Source organism: Hemiscyllium ocellatum, chromosome 35, assembly GCF_020745735.1.
Source record: "Hemiscyllium ocellatum isolate sHemOce1 chromosome 35, sHemOce1.pat.X.cur, whole genome shotgun sequence".
Taxonomy (NCBI): domain Eukaryota; kingdom Metazoa; phylum Chordata; class Chondrichthyes; order Orectolobiformes; family Hemiscylliidae; genus Hemiscyllium; species Hemiscyllium ocellatum.
In genome coordinates, this window is record NC_083435.1 from 8,707,897 (window position 1) to 8,730,542 (window position 22,646).

Sequence of the window (22,646 nt, forward strand, 5' to 3'; positions counted from 1 at the left end):
GTGAGGCCTGGTCGTTCACTCGACATCTGTATAAATGTCGAAAACTCTTGGGACTAGCACTGACTCCTGTAGTAACCCATTGGTCCATCTTCACCAAACACACACCTCTTCTCCAAAGGAGAGTCTGAATTAACTATCCTGACAGAGTGTGTATGAAAACTGTCGCGATGGAGGTTGGGAGAATTCTGGAACAGAAGGGGATCTAATCCCTGTGAGGACCAGCAGCAGCTACACCACCAGCAGCAGCTAAGGGAGCACCAGCAGCTACACCACCAGCAGCAGCTGAGGGAGCACCAGCAGCTACACCACCAGTAGCAGCTGAGGGAGCACCAGCAGCTACACCACCAGTAGCAGCTGAGGGAGCACCAGCAGCTACACCACCAGCAGCAGCTGAGGGAGCACCAGCAGCTACACCACCAGCAGCAGCTGAGGGAGCACCAGCAGCTACACCAGCAGCAGCTGAGGGAGCACCAGCAGCTACACCAGCAGCAGCTGAGGGAGCACCAGCAGCTACACCAGCAGCACTGCCATCTTCAGGTTCTTTTGAAGCTCATTTCAATCCAAGCAAGTCCCAGAACTTGACCATGTGTTCACAGAGACCAGCTTCATTACTATTAAGGATGATCTGTACTTTCAGAGATCTACACTGCAGGGTAAGACCCAAGGTGCAAAAACAGAAGTAGACCATTCGGCCCATTGAATTCATTCTGCCATTCAGAGATCCTGGCTGATCACAATCCTCAATTTCCTGTCTTTTCCCATAATCCTTGATTCAGTTACTGACAAAGTCTCAGCATTTAATATTTTTAACAACCCAGCCCGGAAAGCCTTCTGCAGGAAAGAACTCCATCGATCCATTACCTGCTGAGAGAAGAAATTCCTCCTCCGCTCTGATTGACGTGGTTAACACCATACCCTCTCCCACAACCAATCACAATTTCTGCACGACCACCTTGTCAACTCTGCGAGTCTTGTATGTTTCAAAGAGTTTTTAAAAATCTTTTCATTGTTCAAAATCCAATTAATACAAGCCCAACCTACTTACCCTGTCCTTATAAGAAAATCTCTCCATACGCAACACTAACCAAAGGGAATACAGTGGCTCAGTGGTTAGCACTATGGCCACACAGCACCAGAGGACCTGGGTTTGATCCCTGCCTCAGGCGACTGTCTGCGTGGAGTTTGCACATTCCTGCTCTGTGCCCGGGTTTTCCCCGGGTGCTCCGGTTTCCTTCCATGGTCCAAACTTGTGCAGGTCAGGTGGATTGGCTGTGCTAAATTGCCCATAGTATGAGGTACATTAGTCAGAGGGAAATGGGTCTGGGTGGGTTACTCTTCAGAGGGTCGGTGTGGACTTGTTGGGCCAAATGGCCTGTTTCCACACAAGTTCCCCAATGCTGCGGTTTTCTGACGTCTTACTTTAATTTCAATAAAATTCAGCTTCTAACCTTCTGGCCAAGATATATCCTCTCACGTTTTCCTCAGGACATTCCATCTGCCAGGCTCTCGCCCAATCACTGACTTGGTTATAGACCTCTGCATCATTCTCCTGATTTAACTTTCCACCTATTTATGCTGTGAACATTATCCTGAGGGTCTGGATTACCAACCCAATGGCATTCCCAGTGTTCCCTCATTTAAGGGGGGAGGGGCGTGGGTGGATGGTGAGTTTGACCTGAGGGTCACCTCATCTCAGAGTGAGGTTGAAATGGCGGGTTTTAGCTGGACACAGGAATTAAACTCACGCTGTTTGGTGTCATTCTGTGTCAAACTTGCCATTCAGCCACCTGAGTGAACCGACCCCAGCATTGCTCATGGCTAATACTAGGGGGTTAAATGCTGTTAGACTCACCCTGTCCCTTTCTACTTTCTACAATCCAGCCTGACAAATCTTTCCTGAATACATTTGAAGATTTCTGCCTCTTGAAGTCTTTCACACTTTGTTTATTCCAACTTACATTGGGTACATTGTAATCCCCCTCACATTAATATCCTATTATCTTTACACTTCCCTGAGATTTAGCAACATACGTGTCTTTCTATCTTTCCCCGAATGTTCTCGGGCTCTGTGGGACATTCCCAGCAAAGTGATTGTCCCTGTTTTTGGTTTAACTTTCACCCATATGACTTCATTTTAGAAACCTTCTGAGATATCATCCATCCCTGCTGCCTGATGTTCCACACTGCGACACCATCTCCTCATTTCCAACATCTTTTGCCTCTATTCTTGCACCCCCTCCCCCCGCAGCAGTATTCCTCGAAGATCTTATACCCTGGAATATCGAGCTGGCAGTTCTGCGGGAATAAAGTGAGAATGAAAATTAGGCGGTACAATATCACCACCACGTGGTGACAAATGGTATTGCCAGAATAAATTGGGATTTGCTACGAAAAATAGTGCAGCTGAGCCACCTAATGGCGTTTGGTGAAACTACAGCAACATGTTTTCCTATTCCAGTGCAGTTATCAGACTGCAAATTACAAAATAAAACTCTCAGTGCTGGGAATTCTCAATAAGCCTGACAGGATTTCTAGGGAGAGAAACAGAATATCAACGCAACCACTCAACTTCATTTTACAACAAAAATAGAAATTGCTGAAGAAGCTTAGCAAGTTTGGCAGTAACTGTGGAGAGAAAGCAGAGTTAACGTTTTGGGTCCATTGACTCTTCTTCAGATCATTTTAATTACTATCTCAGAGGCAATATCACTGCCTTATTCACAATTGAGCTTATTATAGTTTTTCAGGGTTATTATTAATTGATGTTTATTAAAATAGATGAATAAAGAACATTTTAAACGCAAATCTATGATTTTGCATGGAGCAGGACTGCCACCTCCTGGCTGAAATCGGAGCTTCACAAATTTATTTCCCTGTGCAGCACCGATTTGGACCACTTGATGGCGGTAGAGGACCATCTGTCGTCTTGTTGACCTTATTCATTTCGTTGTTTGACTAATTTTAAATAACTATTGCAATGTGCATTGTAGGTTTTATCACACGGTATAGGGGCAGAATTAGGCCAGTCAGCCCACTGTGTTATTGAAAGGCATGATTAGTCGATGTAGATACTGTACTCTATTTAAAAGTTCTTAAATGCTGGAAATACAAAATTAAACAAGACGCAAGAGAAACTGAGCAAGAGAATAATTTCCTTCCACAAGAAAAAACAACCTCAAGGAACTGTGGATACTGGAAATCAGACACAAAAGTAGAAATGGCTGGAAAATCTCAGCAAGTCTGACAGCATCTCTGGAGAGAAAACAGAGTTAATGTTTCGGGTCTAATGACCCTGGAGTGATGGAGCAAAATTATAGGGCTGCACTTCCATTTCTGGCCAGCTGATGGCAATATTGTACCACGTTAAAAAAAATCGTTTATGGGAAATTATTACTTGCAATTCCGCTTAATGCCAGCAAGTGGTAGTATTGCACCATTTGTTCCCCAACCGGGATTTAAAAATTGAACTGGAAACAGTTCATTGGAGATGAAAGAAATAATTCACAGGTTTAGAGTGATCTAAATGCTTTGGTCTTTTAAAATATACAGTCTTGCGGAGGAATACAGTAACACAAAGTAATGGGGAAGGACAGAAAATTGGGAATTCACTTGCTGTGTCATCCCAATATCATTGAAATCATGAATCTAGTTCCTGGTGAAAACTGAGCACAGCCCATTCCACTTCACCACCTCCTTACTCATTCTCACTGCTACATCTGTGAAGTTGCTGGTCCAACATGTACTGTTGAATGAATTAAAACTTCCGCTGTTAATCATTAAAAAGATCAATCATTGCCTTCAATGTGCATCAGACTCAATCTAATTCTGTTCCTTCTCCTCTGAATGAGACTGACTGCATGCACTGGGTCCAATTGAAACTTGAGCAGAGTTTCAAAGTAAATATCCTACCAATCATCAAAATCACCTTCTTTCTGTCACCATCACCTGCCCTGCTTCATTTGCCTTTAAAACAGTGAATAGGCAAAGGTTACTTTCTAAGGAACAAAGACATTCATTACAACAGTTATACATTTCTTTCTGCTACAAAAACACAGCAGGTAAAATGTCCCAATAGTGCCTGGAAAATAAATTAAAGCTAACATTAGATCCCAGTAGCAGTTGTATAGATTTACTTGAAATAGTTGTGACGATGCTGCCTCTTTAACAAGGTTATGTGATCCTTGTTTTTATTTCAAGAGAGGTTGTAAAGGCAGAGGTGCTGATTTGTCTGGAAATGGTGACTTTAAGCAATGGCAGGGGAGTGGCCAGTTCTCCCATTCATATTTTGTTTCTAGTTTGGTTTAGTTTTAGCGGTTGGTCAAAAAACCTGCTGAGGACCGAGAGAAGCAGCTCCAGTGTAACAAAGTTCCCTGCTTCAACAGAAGCCTTGTCTGATATTTCTGTCTGAAATCTCTCCTGCCTGTAAGAACCTGTGTTTGTATTTTTGTCAAGGAGTGTGTTTATGGGATGTTGCAGGGATTAGAATGGTTTTGTTAAGCTCCGATATTGGGTTGGTTGGGTTTTCCAATAAATGATTCTGGATCAGTGGTGCTGGAAGAGCACAGCAGTTCAGGCAGCATCCAACAAGCAGCGAAATCGACGTTTCGAGCAAAAGCCCTTCATCAGGAATAAAGGCAGTGAGCTGGAAGCATGGAGAGATAAGCTAGAGGAGGGTAGGGGTGGGGAGAGAGTAGCATAGTGTACAATGGGTGAGTGGGGGAGGAGATGAAGGTGATAGGTCAGGGAGGAGAGGGTGGAGTGGATAGCTGGAAAAGGAGCTAGGCAGGTCGGACAAGTCCGGACACGTCATGGAGACAGTGCTGAGCTGGAAGTTTGAAACTAGGATGAGATGGGGGAAGGGGAAAAGAGGAAGCTGTTGAAGTCCACATTGATGCCCTGGGGTTCCAAGGCGGAAGATGAGGCGTTCTTCCTACAGGCATCTAGTGGTGAGGGAGCGGCGGTGAAGGAGGCCCAGGGCCTCCATGTCCTCGGCAGAGTGGGAGGGGGAGTTGAAATATTGGGCCACGGGGCAGTGTGGTTGATTGGTGCAGGTGTCTCAGAGATGTTCCCTAAAGCGCTCTGCTAGGAGGTGCCCAGTCTCCCCAATGTAGAGGAGACCGCATCAGGAGCAACGGATACAATAAATGATATTAGTGGATGTGCAGGTAAAACTTTGATGGATGTGGAAGGCTCCTTTAGGGCCTTGGATAGAGGTGAGGGAGGTGTGGGCACAGGTTTTACAGTTCCTGCGGTGGCAGGGGAAAGTGCCCGGATGGGAGGGCGGGTTGTAGGGGGGCATGGACCTGACCAGGTAGTCACAGAGGGAACAGTCTTTGCAGAAGGCGGAAAGGGGTGGGGAGGGAAATATATCCCTGGTGGTGGGGTCTTTTCGGAGGTGGCGGAAATGTCAGTGGATGATTTGGTTTATGCGAAGGTTGGTAGGGTGGAAGGTGAGCACCAGGGGCTTTCTGTCCTTGTTACGGTTGGAGGGGTGTGGTCTGAGGGCAGAGGTGCGGGATGTGGACGAGATGCGTTGGAGGGCATCTTTAACCATGTGGGAAGGGAAGTTGCAGTCTCTAAAGAAGGAGGCCATCTGGTGTGTTCTATGGTGGAACTGGTCCTCCTGGGAGCAGATACGGCGGATGCGGAGGAATTGGGAATACGGGATGGCATTTTTGCAAGAGATAGGGTGGGAAGAGGTGTAATCTAGGTAGCTGTGGGAGTCGGTGGGTTTGTAAAAAATAAATGAAGCTGTTCTAAATTCTGTTTTCTTTTGTTCATGTTTCATCTATGGAGTTTAATTAAACCCAGTTTTGTTTAAAGCTGAGTGATTTGAGCGGCTGCATCACTGCTGTAATATCCACTTCACATCTGCCTTCACAAAAAATAAAAGTTAGAGTCTGGGGTCTGGGTTACCTTCTTCAAATACTTTGGGGGGTTCTGGCCTGGTCCATAACATCGAAGCAAGGTCCAGGATCTGGAACATGTTAGATTTCAGCAAAGGAGGATAAAGGAGTTAATGATGAGGGGAGGGACTATGAGGCTAAACCTTCCAGAAGTATAGAAGGGAACTGTTGAAGCTTTTCTAACGGTTGGAAAGGAAAAGGTGAGTGAAGGCAGACATAGGTGCGAACAGTCTGAACAGGGAGAATGGATAATGGAGAACAGGAGATGGCAGTGCAATGAAACAACTGCTTTAGTTCTGTCCTCATGGAGGAAGACACAAAGAACTTCTCACAAAAGCTGAGGATCCAGGGGTCTACTGAGAGGGAGGGATTGAAGGAGAGGTGGCAGTGTAGAAATAATGGGACAGGAAGCTGGTAATTCTCCAGGACCTGATAATCACCATCCCAGGGTACATTGGAGGTGGCCATGGACATAGTGGTTTCATTGATTGCTAGAATCTAATAAAAAGGATCCACAATCAACCAATTACAGCTGAGATGAAGGGAAATGTTGTCACTCAGTTAATGGTGAACTTGTGAAATTCTCTATCACAAAGGACTGTGGAGGCCAAGTCAGTGAATACATTTTACAAAGAAATAGACTGAACCTGGATACTGAATGCAGGGAGGGGTTTGGAGTGACAGTGGGAATATGGAGGTGAGACAGAAAATCATCCCAGGTCACTGAATCATGGCACAGGCTCAGTTGTCCAGATCCCAAAAGAGAAAATGCTGGAAAATCTCAGCAGGTCTGGCAGCATCTGTAAGGAGAGAAAACAGCTGATGTTTTGAGGCTAACTGACCCTTTGACAAAGCTTTGACAACGTGCCAGTTAGACTGGAATCGTCAGCTGTTTTCTCTCCTTACAGATGCTGCCAGACCTGCTGAGATTTTCCAGCATTTTCTCTTTTGGTTTCAGATTCCAGCATCCGCAGTAATTTGCTTTTATCAGTTGTCCAGATAATTTTTTTCCTATTTTCAATATTTCTATATTTCATTATCTGAAACTCTTAATATTTTTGTTGCCTCTGAATGGAACCATTTTCTTCTGTACAAAAAGCCTAAGTTCTGTGAAGAGAGAGAGAGAGGGAGAGAATATAAAATAAACATACAATTCCAACAGGGCTGTATGTGCTGAGGGGCTTGTGTCTCTGTGTACACCAAACATTGAAGGTGGTCGGGCAGATTGATTACACATCGTAGGCAGAATTTTCTGTGAATTTCAGAAATATACTTTATTCATTGAAAAAAATCCTTATATTTATATACATTATCACCAACACAGTTTGGTTCTGGACAGCAGCAGATCAAGGAAACAAACAAACATTGGAGTTTGACTCTATCCATCTCTTACTTGAACCAGACAACATTTAAATGCATTTGAGACACCATGAGGGTCCAATAACTGAATGCACTGTCATTTCCCTTCAGCACAAAACCCTTAGACAGTGGTCTTTCCCCACTGGGTCTTGGCAGCAGCTGCCCCAGGCCTTAGTGTGTCCCTCAGCCCATAGTCCTGCACCTTGGACTGTACCCGTCTGTAACACTCGGTCAGGGTCAGCTCCCTGTTCTGGAAGACCAACAGGTTTCGGTCAGACCAAAGAACACCTTTCACTGAGTTGATGGTCCTCCAGGTGCAGTTGATGTTTGTCTCGGTGTGTGTCCTGGGGAACAGCCCGTACAGCACAGAGTCCCGCAATACGGAGCTGCTCAGGACAAACCATTCCAGAAGGAGATGGGTGACAGTCTCTACCCCTTTGCAGCCACTTCGAGGGCAGTGTGCGATGGCACAGACTGGCGGGGGTACATGAAGGATCTCATAGGCAGTGCCCTTCTCACCACCAGCCAAGCCATGTCCTGGTGCTTGTTGGAACGTTCTGGTGGTGACGCATTCTGCCAAATGGCTTTGACAGTCTGCCCAGGGAACCACGCGACAGGATCTACCCTCTCCTTTTCCCATAGGTTCTCAAGGACACCACGTGCTGACCATTTCCTGGTGGACATGTGGTCAAAGGTGTTTTCCTTCATGAATGTGTCCATCAGGGATGGTGATAGGGAACGGTCCAAATACTTGGGGAGTTCCGCAGCAGCGAGACCAGGCCCATCCTTCACAACCCCGGGGACAGGGAGACCCTCAGTACGGACTGACAATTGGTGTTTGTGTACTGAGTGTTTACACACAGCTTGATGCAGCCGCACACAAAGGGACCATCAGGATGAAGGTGATATTGGGTAGATTCTTCCCCATAAATCCAGAGTGTTGTGCATAGTGCCCTGCAGGAATGGTCCATCTAAGACCCCCAAATGAAGTGGACGATGGCTCGGGTGACTGAAACAGTGAAGTTTTGGGAATGAGAAAGACCTGTGCCACATGCAACAACAGAGAGAGTGTGTCCCACCTGATGATCCGGCTTTTACCTTCAATGGAGAGGGAGCAGGAGTTCCCAAAACCCCAGTTTCTGCCTCAGTTTGGTGATATGCTCCTGCCCCAGTCCCTCTGAACTATATTCCCAGCCCCTTCAGGTAACCTGTCCTGGCAGTGAAGGGGAGTTACATAAAATAGTTAATCTATAAGTTTAAAATGACACACAACTCTCTCACCTGCTATTACAAATATTGTCCTCATAAATTAATAAATCCAGACCTGCTCTGTGCCATATTCTTGTTAATTCTCCTGAGGTTAGTTACAAATTGGAATTTTTAATTACTCTACATAGAGTAAAAATGTTGCAAGGAAAATAATTTTATTTGTTATTCCTCTCTGATAATACTAATCATTGTCCCAATAATCAAACTGTTTCCATGTTATCTACTCTCTTATATCTGTTAAAAATCTCACAATACCAGGTTATAGTCCAACAGGTTTATTTGGAAGCACTAGCTTTCGGAGCGCTGCTCCTTGATCAGATGGTTCTTCATCATCCAGTACCTGATGAAGGAGCAGCGCTCCGAAAGCTAGTGCTTCCAAATAAACCTGTTGGACTGTAACCTGGTGTTGTGTGATTTTTAACTTTGTCCACCCCAGTCCAACACCGGCTCCTCTAAATGATAATATATTTTCTGAGTGTGGATTGGGCAGGACAAACATTAATAACTCTCTCAGAGATATCTGTCAGGAAACAGGATTTTTTAAAAAAGCTGAGAGATATTTTGGTTCTCATTTAGTCGGGGAGTGAAAGGTTCTGGGGAAAGGGCAGTAAAGTGGATGTTGGGAATGTCAGATCAGTCATGATCCTGTTGAATGGTGCAGCAGGCCTGAGGGGCAGAATGGCCTGCCCATGTTCCTATTTCTTATCATCCAATGATTGAAACATTCCACCTTATGACAATTCTAAGTTCGGTGCAGTTCGGAGGTGGGAGGCAGTGGGGGTTGGGTGGTGGGTAGTTTGGGTGGTCAGTGATTACTGATTGGTTTGAAAATAGGGCTTTCTACCCAAGAAGTTTGAGAACTACTTGTCTAACCAGCCCCTCTGTTCTGTCAAAACTTTACCAATGTTTCAAGAAGGGCCAAGTCTGGCTGACAGCAGATCACTTGCCAGTGATATCCGTGCTCAAGGATAAAGTGTGTGATAGGGCAGGAAACAGCAAATCAAAGATACATTCCTGATTAGGATGGGCGGTAGCTCAGTGTCGAGCCCATTCTATCTTTGCACCGTTTGCTAACTTTCTAATGTTCCTCACCTTTCAGTGCAGTTTATGGAGAGGCAGCAAGTGTTCCCAATAGCCTAAGACTCATGTGCTGTAAGATTAAAGACAAAAGATTTAGACCAAGTGAGAGAAACCCTTTCACTCAGAGTGTTTTGAGATTTTGGATTTCTCTTACAGGTTTGGTGACTGAATTTCAATGTTATGAAATAACAGGTGGTTCTCAAACTCTACCCCAAGACTGATCCCTCAGAGCAGTCAAAGGTGGGAATTCAAAGAACTATGGATGTTGAACATCAGAAATGTTAGGGCTGTCCATGACTGAGCAGCACAAGATGGCCAACAGTTGCCCTTGGCAAAAGCAGTAAAACATGGCTGACTGTGGTCTTCGGGAGTTTTGGGAAATTATTTACTGAATATAGTCAGCATAAGTTGGAACAACGGTAGCAGTCCTGTAGCTCCCAAGATAACAGAATTGAGACTGTACACCAGGCTCACACATGATACTTAGATGAGAACATCGCATAAAAATTCTGCATTAACTTAGTGAATTTTCAATTAGTCAATCCATTGCAATAGTAGATACTAAATTCTTCAAATAACCATCAGTGTAGATTCTGAAGTCATTGTAGATTTACATGCACAAAAAAATTAAAACCATGAGAGATTTCATGAAGAATTTCAGACTGAAGGCCTTTGACCAGTGTCACACAGATATGTACTTGGTCCAATGCTTTTTGTCACTTATATACATAATTTGGATGTGAACTTAGAAGGTATGGTTAGTATGTTTTCAGATAATACCCAGTTTGGAGGTGTAGTGACAGCCAAGAAGGTTTCCTCTGAGACTGGTACAATTACAACATTTAAAAGGCATCTGGATGGATATGAATAGGAAGGGATTAGAGGGATATGGGCCAAGTCCTGGCAAACGGGATGAGATTAGGTTAGGATATCAGGTCAGCATGGACGAGTTAGACCGAAGGTTCTGTTTTCGTGCTGTACATCTCTATGATCCTATGACTCGATGACAATAATTATGTGAGAAAGTCAATCTTAGACAGTGAAGAGCAGTCTCCATATCCTCATTATGAAGAATTGAATCACAGATGTAAAACATAGCAGACACTGGAATGTGGGTTGATTGAAGACATTGTAGGAAATCCAAGGATAAAGATGGGGGGTCTCATAAACACTGTGAGAGCATGAGAAATTTTGAAGCTGTCCCCAGGGTTACTCATCATAGATCACACAGTCACGTGAATTATTGACTGGATGTAGATGTAATTAATAATGAACTGATTGGACTGTAAGTATGAAAATGGGATTTAAATAAAATTTCCTCTGTTAACTGGAGAGCCCTCTGGGTTGTCAGAGGGTCTCCTCCCACCCGTGTAATTCCAATAAACTCTTTGATGCTGGAAGTGAACTCCCAGGTGGCCATTCCACCCAACGGAATCTAAAACAGAAACGGCTGGAATAACTCAGCAGGTCTGACAGCATCCCTGCTTTCTGCCCACAGATGAGAGATACTGCCAGACCTGCTGAATTATTCTAGCCACCTAACCCTTCTTCAGGACTGGGGGTGGGTGAAGGGTTATACCTGAAACGTTGACTTCTCCACCTCCTGAAGCTGCCTGGCTTGCTGTGTTCTTCCAGCCTCCTGCCTCTCGAGTTTGGATTCCAGCATCTGCAGCTTTTTTTGGTCTCTAACAGAATTCAAAGTGTAACCTGGAAAATAATCCCGATCCCACCATGAAATAATTCACACAGGTTTCTCTTCATCAGTGAAAGGCATGGCTTGAGGCGATCATTAATTTTATTAACTTTATTAATCTTCTATGGATTACAGTTTATGAAGCAATTTCCCTGCAGTTACACATTGGGCCGAAGGAGGCAGCAAAACCCAAAGAGTGAATTCAGTCAAACACGAAAGTAATTGTTTTCAGGGAGGGGCTGCTGTTGTGAACGTCTTTACTTTTTACACATTTGTCGGGAAAAGGTGGAAAATGTTCTGTCAGATTGTGGGAAAGTAAGAGGTGAGTCCCAAATCCTCTTTAATTTCAGTAAGGGGTCATTCCCGGTGGGATCGGGTGGATATTATTCCCGCTGAAAGATCCCAATCAAATCCAAGGAGTTGAACGGGGAGCCGCTGGGGATTGTCCCGGGAAAAGGTGAGAACTTTCTCCAATGTCCCTGACCAGCTGAACAGAGCCTGGAGCTGGCTCCTGTCAGTATAAGGGAACAGGAGGGAGAGGCAATCTGCAACATTAAAGTCTCAGGGTCAAACACAGAGACTGGAAAGGGAGACGGAAGTAAAAAGGAGGAACATAGTGAGGGCCACGAGACAGAACATGACCCACTGGGGTTTTTATTTAGAGAGAAATAATTCAATCCTGGAGATAGTTGTGACGCTTCATTTCTTGAAATAAATATTAATTCAAGAGTTTCTCTTGTGCTGAGTCCATTCTCCGATTCCATTCTTTCCCCTTTCCGGTTTTCTGTCCTCACCATCGACAGCAGTGACTCCAGGTGCCTGGGTCCTAAACTCCGGATTTCACTGTCTCAATCCTTCCAATGGTCTCTGCTCCTTTCAGGGAGTTCTGAAAAACTATCACTTTACCGAAGATTTTACTGAAATGATTTACATTCTATTCCCTGCTTTCACTCTCAATGTCTCCCTTTCTGAAGCCCAAGAGCCGCTCTGCTTTGCTGACTGTTCTCTCAATATGACCTGTCACCATCAAAGATTCAACCACATGACCCTCCCACCAGGCCCCTCTGTTCCTGTCGATAGAATTATAATATTAAGTCAACATTGTACATCTTTCCTCCTTCTGTTAAGACACATCACCTCATAATCCTCTGCTTCAACTCAGTCTGTCACTTGTCTGCCTACTTTCTCACCCAGGATGTCAGAGATCGCTTGTGAACAAGACCCCTGTCATCCATCAGTTTTGGAAGAGAATGTGGTGGGGGGGGGGAGGGTTTGTAATCAGTAAGTTTGCACATGGCACAGGGATTGGCTGGGTGGTGAATAGTGAGGAAGAAGATTTGAGCTTCGAGGAAGATAAAGGTGGGTTGGTCAGAATGGCAGATCAAATGAGGTGGTGCGCTAGAAAACGTAACAGGATAAGGCATTTCTCAATGAATGACAGGAGACTAGGAAGCTCAGAGGAACAGAGGGATCTTTGGATGCTTATCCCACAGATCCTTAAAGGTGGCAGTACAAGTTAACAGGATATTTAGAAGGATATGGGCCATTGCCTTTATCAGTTAATGTCAGGGGGGTTATGTTGGAGCTGTAAAACCTTTGGTCAGGCCACAGTTGGAGTACTATGTGGAGTTTTGTTCACCTCACTACAGGAGATGATTTCACTGGAGGCAGGTACAGAGGGGATTCACCAGGATGTTGTCCAGTTTGAAGCCTTTTACCTTTGGGGTGTGCTGGATAAGCTTGGGTTGTTTTCTTTCGAGCAGAGAAAGCTGAAGGTGGACCTGATTGAGGACTTAGTGTGGGCATAGACAGGGTGGGTGGGAAGCAGCTGGTCTCCTTGTTGAAGGGTCAAGAACAAAGGGACACAATATTAAGGTAAAGGACAGGAGATTGGAGAAAAAATATTAGTCAGTGGATGGTGAGAATCTGGAGTGTGTGGTCTGGGAGGGTCTGGGGGGAGAATACCTCACAATCATTAAAGGTATGCAGATGAGTGTTTGAAATGTCATAATGTTCAAACCTATGGGCCAATGGATAAAGAGATTCATGTCAATAGGTCAGTACAGACTCAATGCGCAATGGGCACTGTATGACTCTATGACAATTACATTTCACATTTAGAAGAATTACTCAACATGAAGCTTTAGTAATATAAAGTAGTTTATACATAAACCTCATATTATGAAAACTTCCCACCTACTTTTTAATTACTATCCCAGAAAAAAATCAATATGTTTAAACTGTTTGTTAATTCACTTGCAGTTTGTTACCAAATTGAAATGTGTAATTTTTCTGCTTAGTGCAAAATGTATTCAAGTAAAAACACTCACTTTTCTGTTTCTGTCTGACGACACAACAAAATCTTTTACTGAGTGCGGTCAGTGGTCGCTTACCCCATGGACCTCTCACTGATCTAACTTTCTCTGGTGTTCCTAAGGGACAAACACTAGAGTGATCTCTGTAAGGAAATGCAAATATTGGTTTTATTAAAATCATTAGTAAAACATTCTTCATAAGCAGTACTTCCATGTGATGACAAGTCTAATTTGGGGGAGGGGGATGTGGTAGTTTCATTTGAAAACAGGGCTTTCACCGTCAAACGTTTGAGAACGGCTTATCTCACCAGCCCCTCAGTTCTGTTAAACCTTTACCAACCTTTCAAGAAAGAGACAAGTCAGGCTGACATTTAATCACTCGCCAGTGATATCCATAGGAGAAAGTGAGGACTGCAGATGCTGGAGATCAGAGTCAAGAGTGTGGCACTGGCAAAGCACAGCAGGTCAGGCAGCATCCAATGAGCAGAAAAATCGATGTTTTGGGCAAAAGCCCTTCATCAGGAATGAAGGCAGGGAGCCTCCGACGTGGAGAGATAAATGGGAGGGAGGTGGAGATGGGGAGAATGTAGCAAAGAGTACAATGGGTGGATGGAGGTGGGGATGAAGATGATAGATCAGAGGGGAGGTTGGAGCGGATAAGTGGGAAGGAAGATAGGCAGGTAGGACAGGTCATGAGGATGATGCTGAGCGGTAGGTTGGAACTGGGGTGAGGTGGGGGGTGGGGAAATGAGGAAACTGGTGAAGTCCACATTGCTGCCATGGGGTTAAAGGGTTCCGAGGTGGAAGATGAGGCGTTCTTCCTCCAGGCGTCGGGTAGTGAAGGAGTGGCAGTGGAGGAGGCCCAGGACCTGCATGTCTCGGCAGAGTGGGAGGGTGAGTTGAAATGTTGGGGCACAGGGCGGTGGGGTTGATTAGTGCGGGTGTCCTGGAAATGTTCCCTAAAGCTCTCGGCAAGAAGGCGTCCAGTCTCCCCAGTGCAGAGGAGACCGCATTGGGAGCAACGGATACAAGAAATGACATTGGTGGATGTGCAGGTGACACTTTGATGGATGTGGAAGGCTCCTTTGGGGCCTAGGATGGAGGTGAGGGAGGAGGTTTGGGCGCAGGTTTTGCAATTCCTGCGGTGGCAGGGGAAGGTGCCAGGATGGGAGGGTGGGTTGTTGTGGGGCATGGACCTGACCAGGTGGTGACAGAGGTAATAGTCTTTGCAGAAAGGTGTGGGAGGGAAATATATTCTTGGTGGTGGGGTCCGTTTGGGTGTGGTGGACATGTTGGCGGATGATGCGGTTTAGCGAAGGTTGGTGGGGTGGTAGGTGAGCACTGGGAGGGTTCTGTCCTTGTTGCGGTTGGAGGGGTGGGGTTTGAGCGCAGACGTGCGGGAGAGGACGAGATGCATTGGAGGTCATCTTTAACCACATGGGAAGGGAAATTGCAGTCTCTAAAGAAGGAGGCCATCTGGTGTGTTCTGTCGTGGAATTGGTCCTCTTGGGAGCAGATACGACAGAGGCGGAGGAATTGGGAAGACGGGATAGCATTTTTGCAGGAGGTAGGGTGGGAAGATCTGGTTTGTAAAAAATGTTGGTGTCAAGTCGGTCATCATTGATGGAGATGGAGAGGTCCAGGACGGGGATGGAGGTGTCAGAGATGGTCCAGGTGAATTTAAGGTTGGGGTGGACTGTTTTGGTGAAGTTGATGAATTGCTCAGCCTCCTCGTGGGAGCAAAAAGTGGTGCCGATGCAGTCATCAGTGGAGCGGAGGAAGAGGTGGGGAGTGGTGCCGGTGTTACTACAGAAGATGGACTGTTCTACATAGCCGACAAAGAGACAGGCATAGCTGGGATCCATGCGGTGCCCATGGCTACCCCTTTGGTCTGGAGGATGTGGGAGGATTCGAAGGAGAAATTGTTAAGGGTGAGGACCAGTTCGGCCAGATGAATGAGAGTGTCGGTGGAAGGGTACTATTGGGAACATCGGGAGAGGAAGAAACGGAGGGCTTGGAAGCTCTGGTCATGGCGGATGGAGGTGTAGAGGAATTGGATATCCATAAGATGTCCAAATCAAAGGTACATTCCTGATAGGTCAGTGTCAAGCCCATTCTATCTTTGCACTGTTTGCTAACGTTTTAATGTTACTCATCTTTCGGCGTGGTGTGTGGAGAGGCAGCAAGTGTTTCCAATGGCTGAGCAACCAAGTGCTGTCAGATTAAAGACAAGAGATTTATAACCAAGTGAGAGAAACCCCTTCACACAGAGTATTGTGAGGATGTGAATTTCTCTTACAGGTTTAGTATTTGAGATTCAATGCTGCGGTGTGACAGGTGGTTCTCAAACTCTGCCCCGATACAGACCCCTCAGAGCTGTCAGAGACTGGAGTTCGAAGTGTAGCCTGGAAAATAATTCTGGTCCCACTGTGAAATATATTTACACAGACTTCATTTCATCAACTGAAGACATTTATTGAGGTGACCATTAATTTTATTCATGATTTGGAGACGCCGGTGTTGGACTGGAATGTACAAAGTTAAAAATCACACAACACCAGGTTATAGTCCAACAGATGTAATTGAAAGCACTAGCTTTCGGAGCGACGCTCCTTCATCAGGTGTTTCCTCACAACCACCTGATAAACCTGTTGGACTATAACCTGGTGTTGATTACTTTTATTAACATTATTAATCTATGGATTACAGTTTATGAAGCAATTTCCCTGCAGTTACACATTGGGCCGAAGGAGGCAGCAAAACCAAAGAGTGAATTCAGTCAAAAACGAAAGTAATTGTTTTCAGGGAGGGGCTGCTGTTGTGAACGTCTTTACTTTTTACACATCTGTCGGGAAAAGGTGGAAAGTGTTCTGTCAGATTGTGGGAAAGTAAGAGGTGAGTCCCAAATCCTCTTTAATTTCAGGAAGGGGTCATTCCCGGTGGGATCGGGTGGATATTATTCCCGCTGAAAGATCCCAATCAAATCCAAGGCATTGAACGGGGAGCCGCTGGGAATTGTCCCGGGAAAAGGTGAGAACTTTCTCCAATGTCCCTGATCAGCTGAACAGAGCCTGGAGCTGGCTCCTGTCAGTATAAGGGAACAGGAGGGAGAGGCAATCTGCAACATTAAAGTCTCAGGGTCAAACACAGAGACTGGAAAGGGAGACGGAAGTAAAAAGGAGGAACATAGTGAGGGCCATGAGACAGAACATGACCCACTGGGGTTTTTATTTAGAGAGAAATAATTCAATCCTGGAGATAGTTGTGACGCTTCATTTTCCTTTCCGGAAATAAACTTTAATTGAAGAGTTTCTCTTGTGCTGAGTCCATTCTCCGATTCCATTCTTTCCCCTTTCCAGTTTTCTGTCTCCTCCATCGACAGCAGTGACTCCAGGTCCCTGGGGCCGAAACTGTAGAGCTCTCTCACTCCCTCAATCCATCAATCCCTCTCCACTCCCTCCGCTGCTTTCAGCTTATTCTGAAAATCTCTGCACATCTTTCTACACCTTTCAGATGGTTCTTCAGATGCCACTTTGACTGAATCGATTTTGACTGAATTGATTTACAATCTATTCCCTGCTTTCACTCTCAATATCTCCGTTCTGAAGACCCAAGAGCCCCTGTAATTTTCTGACTGCTCTCTCAATGTGTCTAGTCACCATCAGAGATTAATCGACATAAAACCTCACACTGGGCCCTGTTCCAGCTCACTCTACAGAATTGTGACATTATATTGACATTATAACCCTGTTCTTCCTGTTTAAATACATCAGCTCATAATCCGCTGTCTTAAATTCAATGTGTAACTTGGCTGTCTGTTCTATCATTGACGATGTCAGAAAATTACTTGTGAATGCCATCCATCATTGAAAATTGAATCAATGTCTGCCCTTGATAGAGACCTGTCTGTGCTGTGATGACAGGCTCCCCCTGAATGAATCCCCCATGTCTGACTGTATTTCCAACACAAGCCTCATCGAGGCTGTTCCACGCAGTTTGGCCTTTTCACCAACTCATACCTTTTCCTGACCCTCTGTTCCTCAGGTCCTCTCTCTCCCACTGAGCATCTCATTTCTCATTTAAAACTTCATTCTTTCCCACCCTTCCAGGTAATTTTCTCATTGAGGGACATCCACTCTTTTCCTTCCTCAGTCTCTGCACCAAACAACCTCCCAACTTTCTGAGCAGAGATCCAATCACCCTGAAATATTAACTTTCCTTCTGTTTCCACAGATATTACCGGACAGAGTGAGGTTTTTATTTTCTCGTCATTGATAATTTAAAAATCTCAATTCCAACTGGAGTTAGAAGGTTTTACAGCACAGAAACAGGCCTTTGGCCAATTAAGTCTAGGCCGATTTTGATTCCGTTTTCCAGCACTTGGCCTGTAGCCTGGTCTGTTATGATATTTTAAGTCCACATCTAAATTGTTCTGAAATGTCAGATGTTCCCTGCTCCTTTGAAGCAGTGAGTTCCAGGTACCCACAACTGTCTGGGTCAACAAAACCTTCAAATCTCCTCTAAACCACCTCCTCTTACCCTTAAAACCTGTAAAAGGGGGAAAAGTTTTACCCTAGCTACCCAGTCTGTGCCCCTTAGAATTTTTAACTCTTCAATCAGATTTCCCCCTCACCTTTTTCTGCTTTGGGAAAACAACGCCCAATCTCTCCAGACTATCTTTCTCGCTGAATCACTGCTGTCCAGGCAACATCCTGGTGGATGTCCTGTCTTCATTCATATCATTTTGGGATGGAAATTCTTATGTACCAGGCCAGACTTGCCTCAAAATATTTCAAGACAGTATCCTGGACTCTAAATTTGCGAGTTGTTTTAAGCAGATGTGACGAGGATATTCCAGGAGGGAAGCAGCTGGCCCAACTACTTAGTTTTAAACAAAACAGAATTTATTTACAAGATTACCGAGTGAAACACCAACAAAAGAGACCAGAATACTGAATAACTTAACCTCTCTGAAAACCCAATAGATCATCCCAACTTAATGATGGCTGTTCCAAATACTTGCAACAATCCCCATAAACACCCTTTGGCACAAAAGGTAAAATCAAACGCAGGGTCTTCCAGGAGAGAAGCCAGAGAGAGAGAGGGAGGGTCAGCATGGACCTGCGTCTCTTGGGTCTAGCAGCTTCACAACCTTCTGACGGCTTTCAGTGAATAGACAGACCAACCAAACCAGAGAAAAGCTGAGCTGGGAGAATTGGCTTCTCCACTTTCATTGTACAAGTTTTTTTTAAAACTTACAAGCCGTTTTCCTGAGGCAGTATCTGTTAGTTATAATTAAATTGGCCCTCAAACACTTCAAAACCCAGATTTGTCAGAACCTGTGTCTTTTAACGCACAAGGGAAAAACAATGACTGCAGATGCTGGAAACCAGATTCTAGATTCGAGTGGTGCTGGAAAAGCACAGCAGTCCAGGCAGCATCCGAGGAGCAGGAAAATCGACGTTTAGGGCAAAAGCCCTTCATTAGGAATATTCCGAATGCCCGAAATGCTCGGATGCTGCCTGAACTGCTGTGCTTTTCCAGCACCACAATTAATCTTTTAATTCATTCTCTGAAAAACACCCAATGACAACATAGTCGTGTTAAATGAGCAGCATCATCCCAAAACTGTCATCCTTACATGGTCTGGCTTACCTGTGACTCCAGACCCACAGCAATATGGTTGACTCATCAGTGCCCCTCAGGCAATTAGGGATGGACAATAAATGCTGGCCTAACTTGCAATGCCTTCATCTCATAAATAGTTTTTAAAAAGTGTGCAACATATTTATTCATTCATCATGTTCTCTGTCCTCTGAGCTCACTTCCATCCGATCCTCCCTCAATCTCCTCTTCATCCAATCTCCTCAGTCCCTCTCTCCCAGACTCTCTTCCTGCAGTTTAACACGATAATGAAAGTTCCTGGATGTACTTCCTGATCCGAGCTCCTCTGCAGTGTTTGTGAAAAATATCTCAATGAGGAATCGTCTGACTTTCTGAAGCCAAAAGTAAGTTTTCATTCTTCTTGGCTTAATTGAGAATAACTTAGAAAAAGACACACTTTCTAAGCGACATAAATAAGGACAAGTAGGAATATTCTCCATGACGTTATGTGATAGAGCCTTTTCAAACTTGGCTGAAAGTGCGCACTTCATTATTTTTATGGGAATTATTTTTTTCTAAAGGGTTACATCCCAGTTGAAATAGCAGGTTGCTAAAGCAAGTGAAGTTGTTCACTTTTATTCTTGAATGAAATATGACATGGTGGCTCAGCGGTCAGCACTGCTACCTTACATCGCCAGGGACCTGGGTTCAATTCCAGCCTCGGGTGATTGGAGTTTGCAAACGCTGCATGGGTTTCCTCCAGGTGCTCTGGTTTCCTCCCACTGTCCAAAGATGTGCAGGCCAGATGGATTGTTCATGCTAAATTGCCTGTAGTGTCCAGGGATGTGCAGGTTAGGTGATTAGCCATGGAAAATGCAGGGTTACAGTGACAGAGTAGAAGGGTGAGTCTGGGTAGAATGCTGCCCGGAGAGTTGGTGTGGACTTGTTGAGCTGATTGGCCTGGTTTCACACTGGAGGAATTCTTCCATTGAGATGTAGGAGCTATGGGCAAAGCCAGTGTTATTACCCATCCCTAATTGTCCTTGAACTGAGTGACATGTTAGCCTATTTGAGACAGCAGTGTAGAGTCATCCACATTGCTATGAGTCTGGAGTCACATGTTGGCAGGTCTGGGTGAGGACAGCAGATTTCCTTCCCTAAAGGACGTTATGATCCAACTTGGTTTTTGCCACAATTTGAGTTCACTGCCATCTTATCCTCCCTTCATCTCCTCTTCATCCAAACTCCCCAAGCTGAGGAACACTAGTCCAGTGACATCAGCACTGTACTTCCATCTTCTGAATGGCAATAGAAGAGAGCTGGTCAAAATATCTAGTCTCCCAAGTTCAAGAATAGGTGCTAGAGAACTGGTCAATGACAATGGGAAATGCTTATGCAAGAAATGGTGAGAAGACAGTCAGGAGACGGAAGGGAACTGGCAGGCAGTGCCGGGAACCCATCTAGCCGTTGCCCTCATTAACAAGTAAACCGTTTTGGATAATGTTGAGGTGGGGGGGGGGGGCGACTTACCATGGGTAAGCCATGGGGAACAGGTCTCTGGCACAGAGCCTGTCCCTATTGCTCGGAAGGGAAGGGTTAAGGTGAGCAGAGAACTAGTCACTGGGGACTCCATAGTTAGGGGGACAGATAGGAGGTTCTGTGGGAACGAGAGAGCCTCACGATTGGTGTGTTGCCTGCCAGGTGCCAGGCTCCACGATGTCTCGGATCATGTTTTCAGGGTCGTTAAAGGGAAGGGGGGGCAGCCCCAAGTTGGGGTCCACATAGGTACTAACGACATAGGTTGGAAAAGAGATGGGGATTTAAGGCAGAAATTCAGGGAGCTAGGGTGGAAGCTTAGTGCTAGAACAAACAGTTGTTATCTCTGGTTTGTTGTCCGTGCCATGTGCTAGCGAAGCGAAGAATAGAGAGAGAGAGGAGTTGAACATGAGACTACAGGGATGGTACAGGAGGGAGAGTTTTGTATACCTGAATAATTTGGGCTCATTCTGGGTTCTACAAACAGGATGGTCTACACCTGAACCAGAGGAGTACCAATATCCCGGGGGAGGGTATATTTGCTAATGCTCTTTGGGAGGCTTTAAACTAATTCAGCAGGGGGATGGGAACCTAAATAGTAGCTCCAGTGTCCAGGAGGTTGAGAGTAGTGAGGTCAGAAATGAGGGTTGCAAGAGTTCACCGGCAAGCAAGAAGGTGGTCTAAACTGTGTCTACTTCAATGCCAGGAGCATCCAGAATAAGGTGGGTGAACTTGCAGCATGGGATAGTACCTGAGGCTTCGATGTTATGGCTGTTTCTGAGACATGGGTAGAGCAGGGACAGGAATGGTTATTGCAGGTTCTAGGATTTTGATGTTTCAATAAGAACAGAGAAGATGGTAAAAGAGGGATAGGTGTGGCCTTGTTAGTCAAGGACAATGCTGCGGTGGTTAAAAAGGACGTTTGAGGACTCGTCTGCTGAGGTGGTATGGGCTGAGATAAGAAACAGGAAAGGCGAGGTCACCCTGTTGGGAGTTGTCCATAGGCCTCCGAATAGTTTCCAGAGATGTAGTGGATAGGATAGCAAAGATAATTCTGGATAGGAGCGAGAGTGACAGGGTAGTTGTTATGGGATGACGTTAACTTTCCAAGTATTGACTGGAAGTACTATAGTTTGAGTACTTTAGATGGGTTAGTTTTTGTCCAGTGTGTGCAGGATGGTTTCCTGACACAGTATGTAGACAGGCCAACAAGGAGCAAGGCCACATTAGATTTGGTACTGGGTAATGAACCTGGCCAGGTGTTAGATTTGGAGGTAGGTGAGCACTTTGGTGATAGTGACCACAATTTGGTTATGTTTACTTTTGCGATGGAAAGGACTAGGTATGTACCAGAGGGCAAGAGCTATTGTTGGGGGAAAGGCAATTAAGATGTGATTAGACAAGAGTTAGGATGCATAGGATGGGGAAGGAAACTGCAGGAGATGGACATAATTGAAATGTGGAGCTTATTCAAAGAACAGCTACTGTGTGGCCGAGCGAGGGAGCCATGGTTTATGAAAGAAGTTGAACCTCTTGTCAAGAGAAAGAAGAAGGCTTATGTTAGGATAAGATGTGAAGGCTCAGTTCGGGCACTTGAAGTTACAGGTTAGCCAGGAAAGACCTAAAGAGAGAGCTAAGAAGAGCCAGGAGGGGACATGAGAAGTCTTTGGTAGATAGGATCAAGGCAAACCCTGAAGCTTTCCACAGATATATCAGGAATAAAAGAATGACGAGAGAAAGATTAGGGCCAATCAAGGATAGTAGTGGGAAATTGTGCCTGGAGTCTGAGGAGATGGGGAAGCGCTCAATGAATATTTTTTGTCAGTATTCACACTGGAAAAAGACAATGTTGTCGAGGAGAATACTGAGATACAGGCTACTAGA

At 45.1% G+C, this 22,646-nt stretch overlaps 1 protein-coding gene across 9 annotated transcripts in view; it reads left to right on the plus strand.

Annotated features, from left to right (window-relative positions):
• Window positions 1–11,508: 11,508 nt before the first annotated feature.
• The window catches only part of LOC132832503 (butyrophilin subfamily 1 member A1-like), a 63,642-nt gene continuing 52,504 nt past the window's right edge, over window positions 11,509–22,646 (plus strand). For 4 of the 9 annotated variants that reach the window (XM_060850564.1, XM_060850567.1, XM_060850571.1 and 1 more), the window contains exons 1-3: window positions 11,509–11,629; window positions 15,924–16,103; window positions 19,443–19,630. The gene's annotated coding sequence lies outside the window, so the exon portion shown is untranslated. Of the gene's footprint in view, window positions 11,630–15,923; window positions 16,104–16,145; window positions 16,518–19,442; window positions 19,631–22,646 lie in introns of those variants that run through there. The other 5 variants (XM_060850566.1, XM_060850572.1, XM_060850573.1 and 2 more) reach the window with 5 other exon arrangements.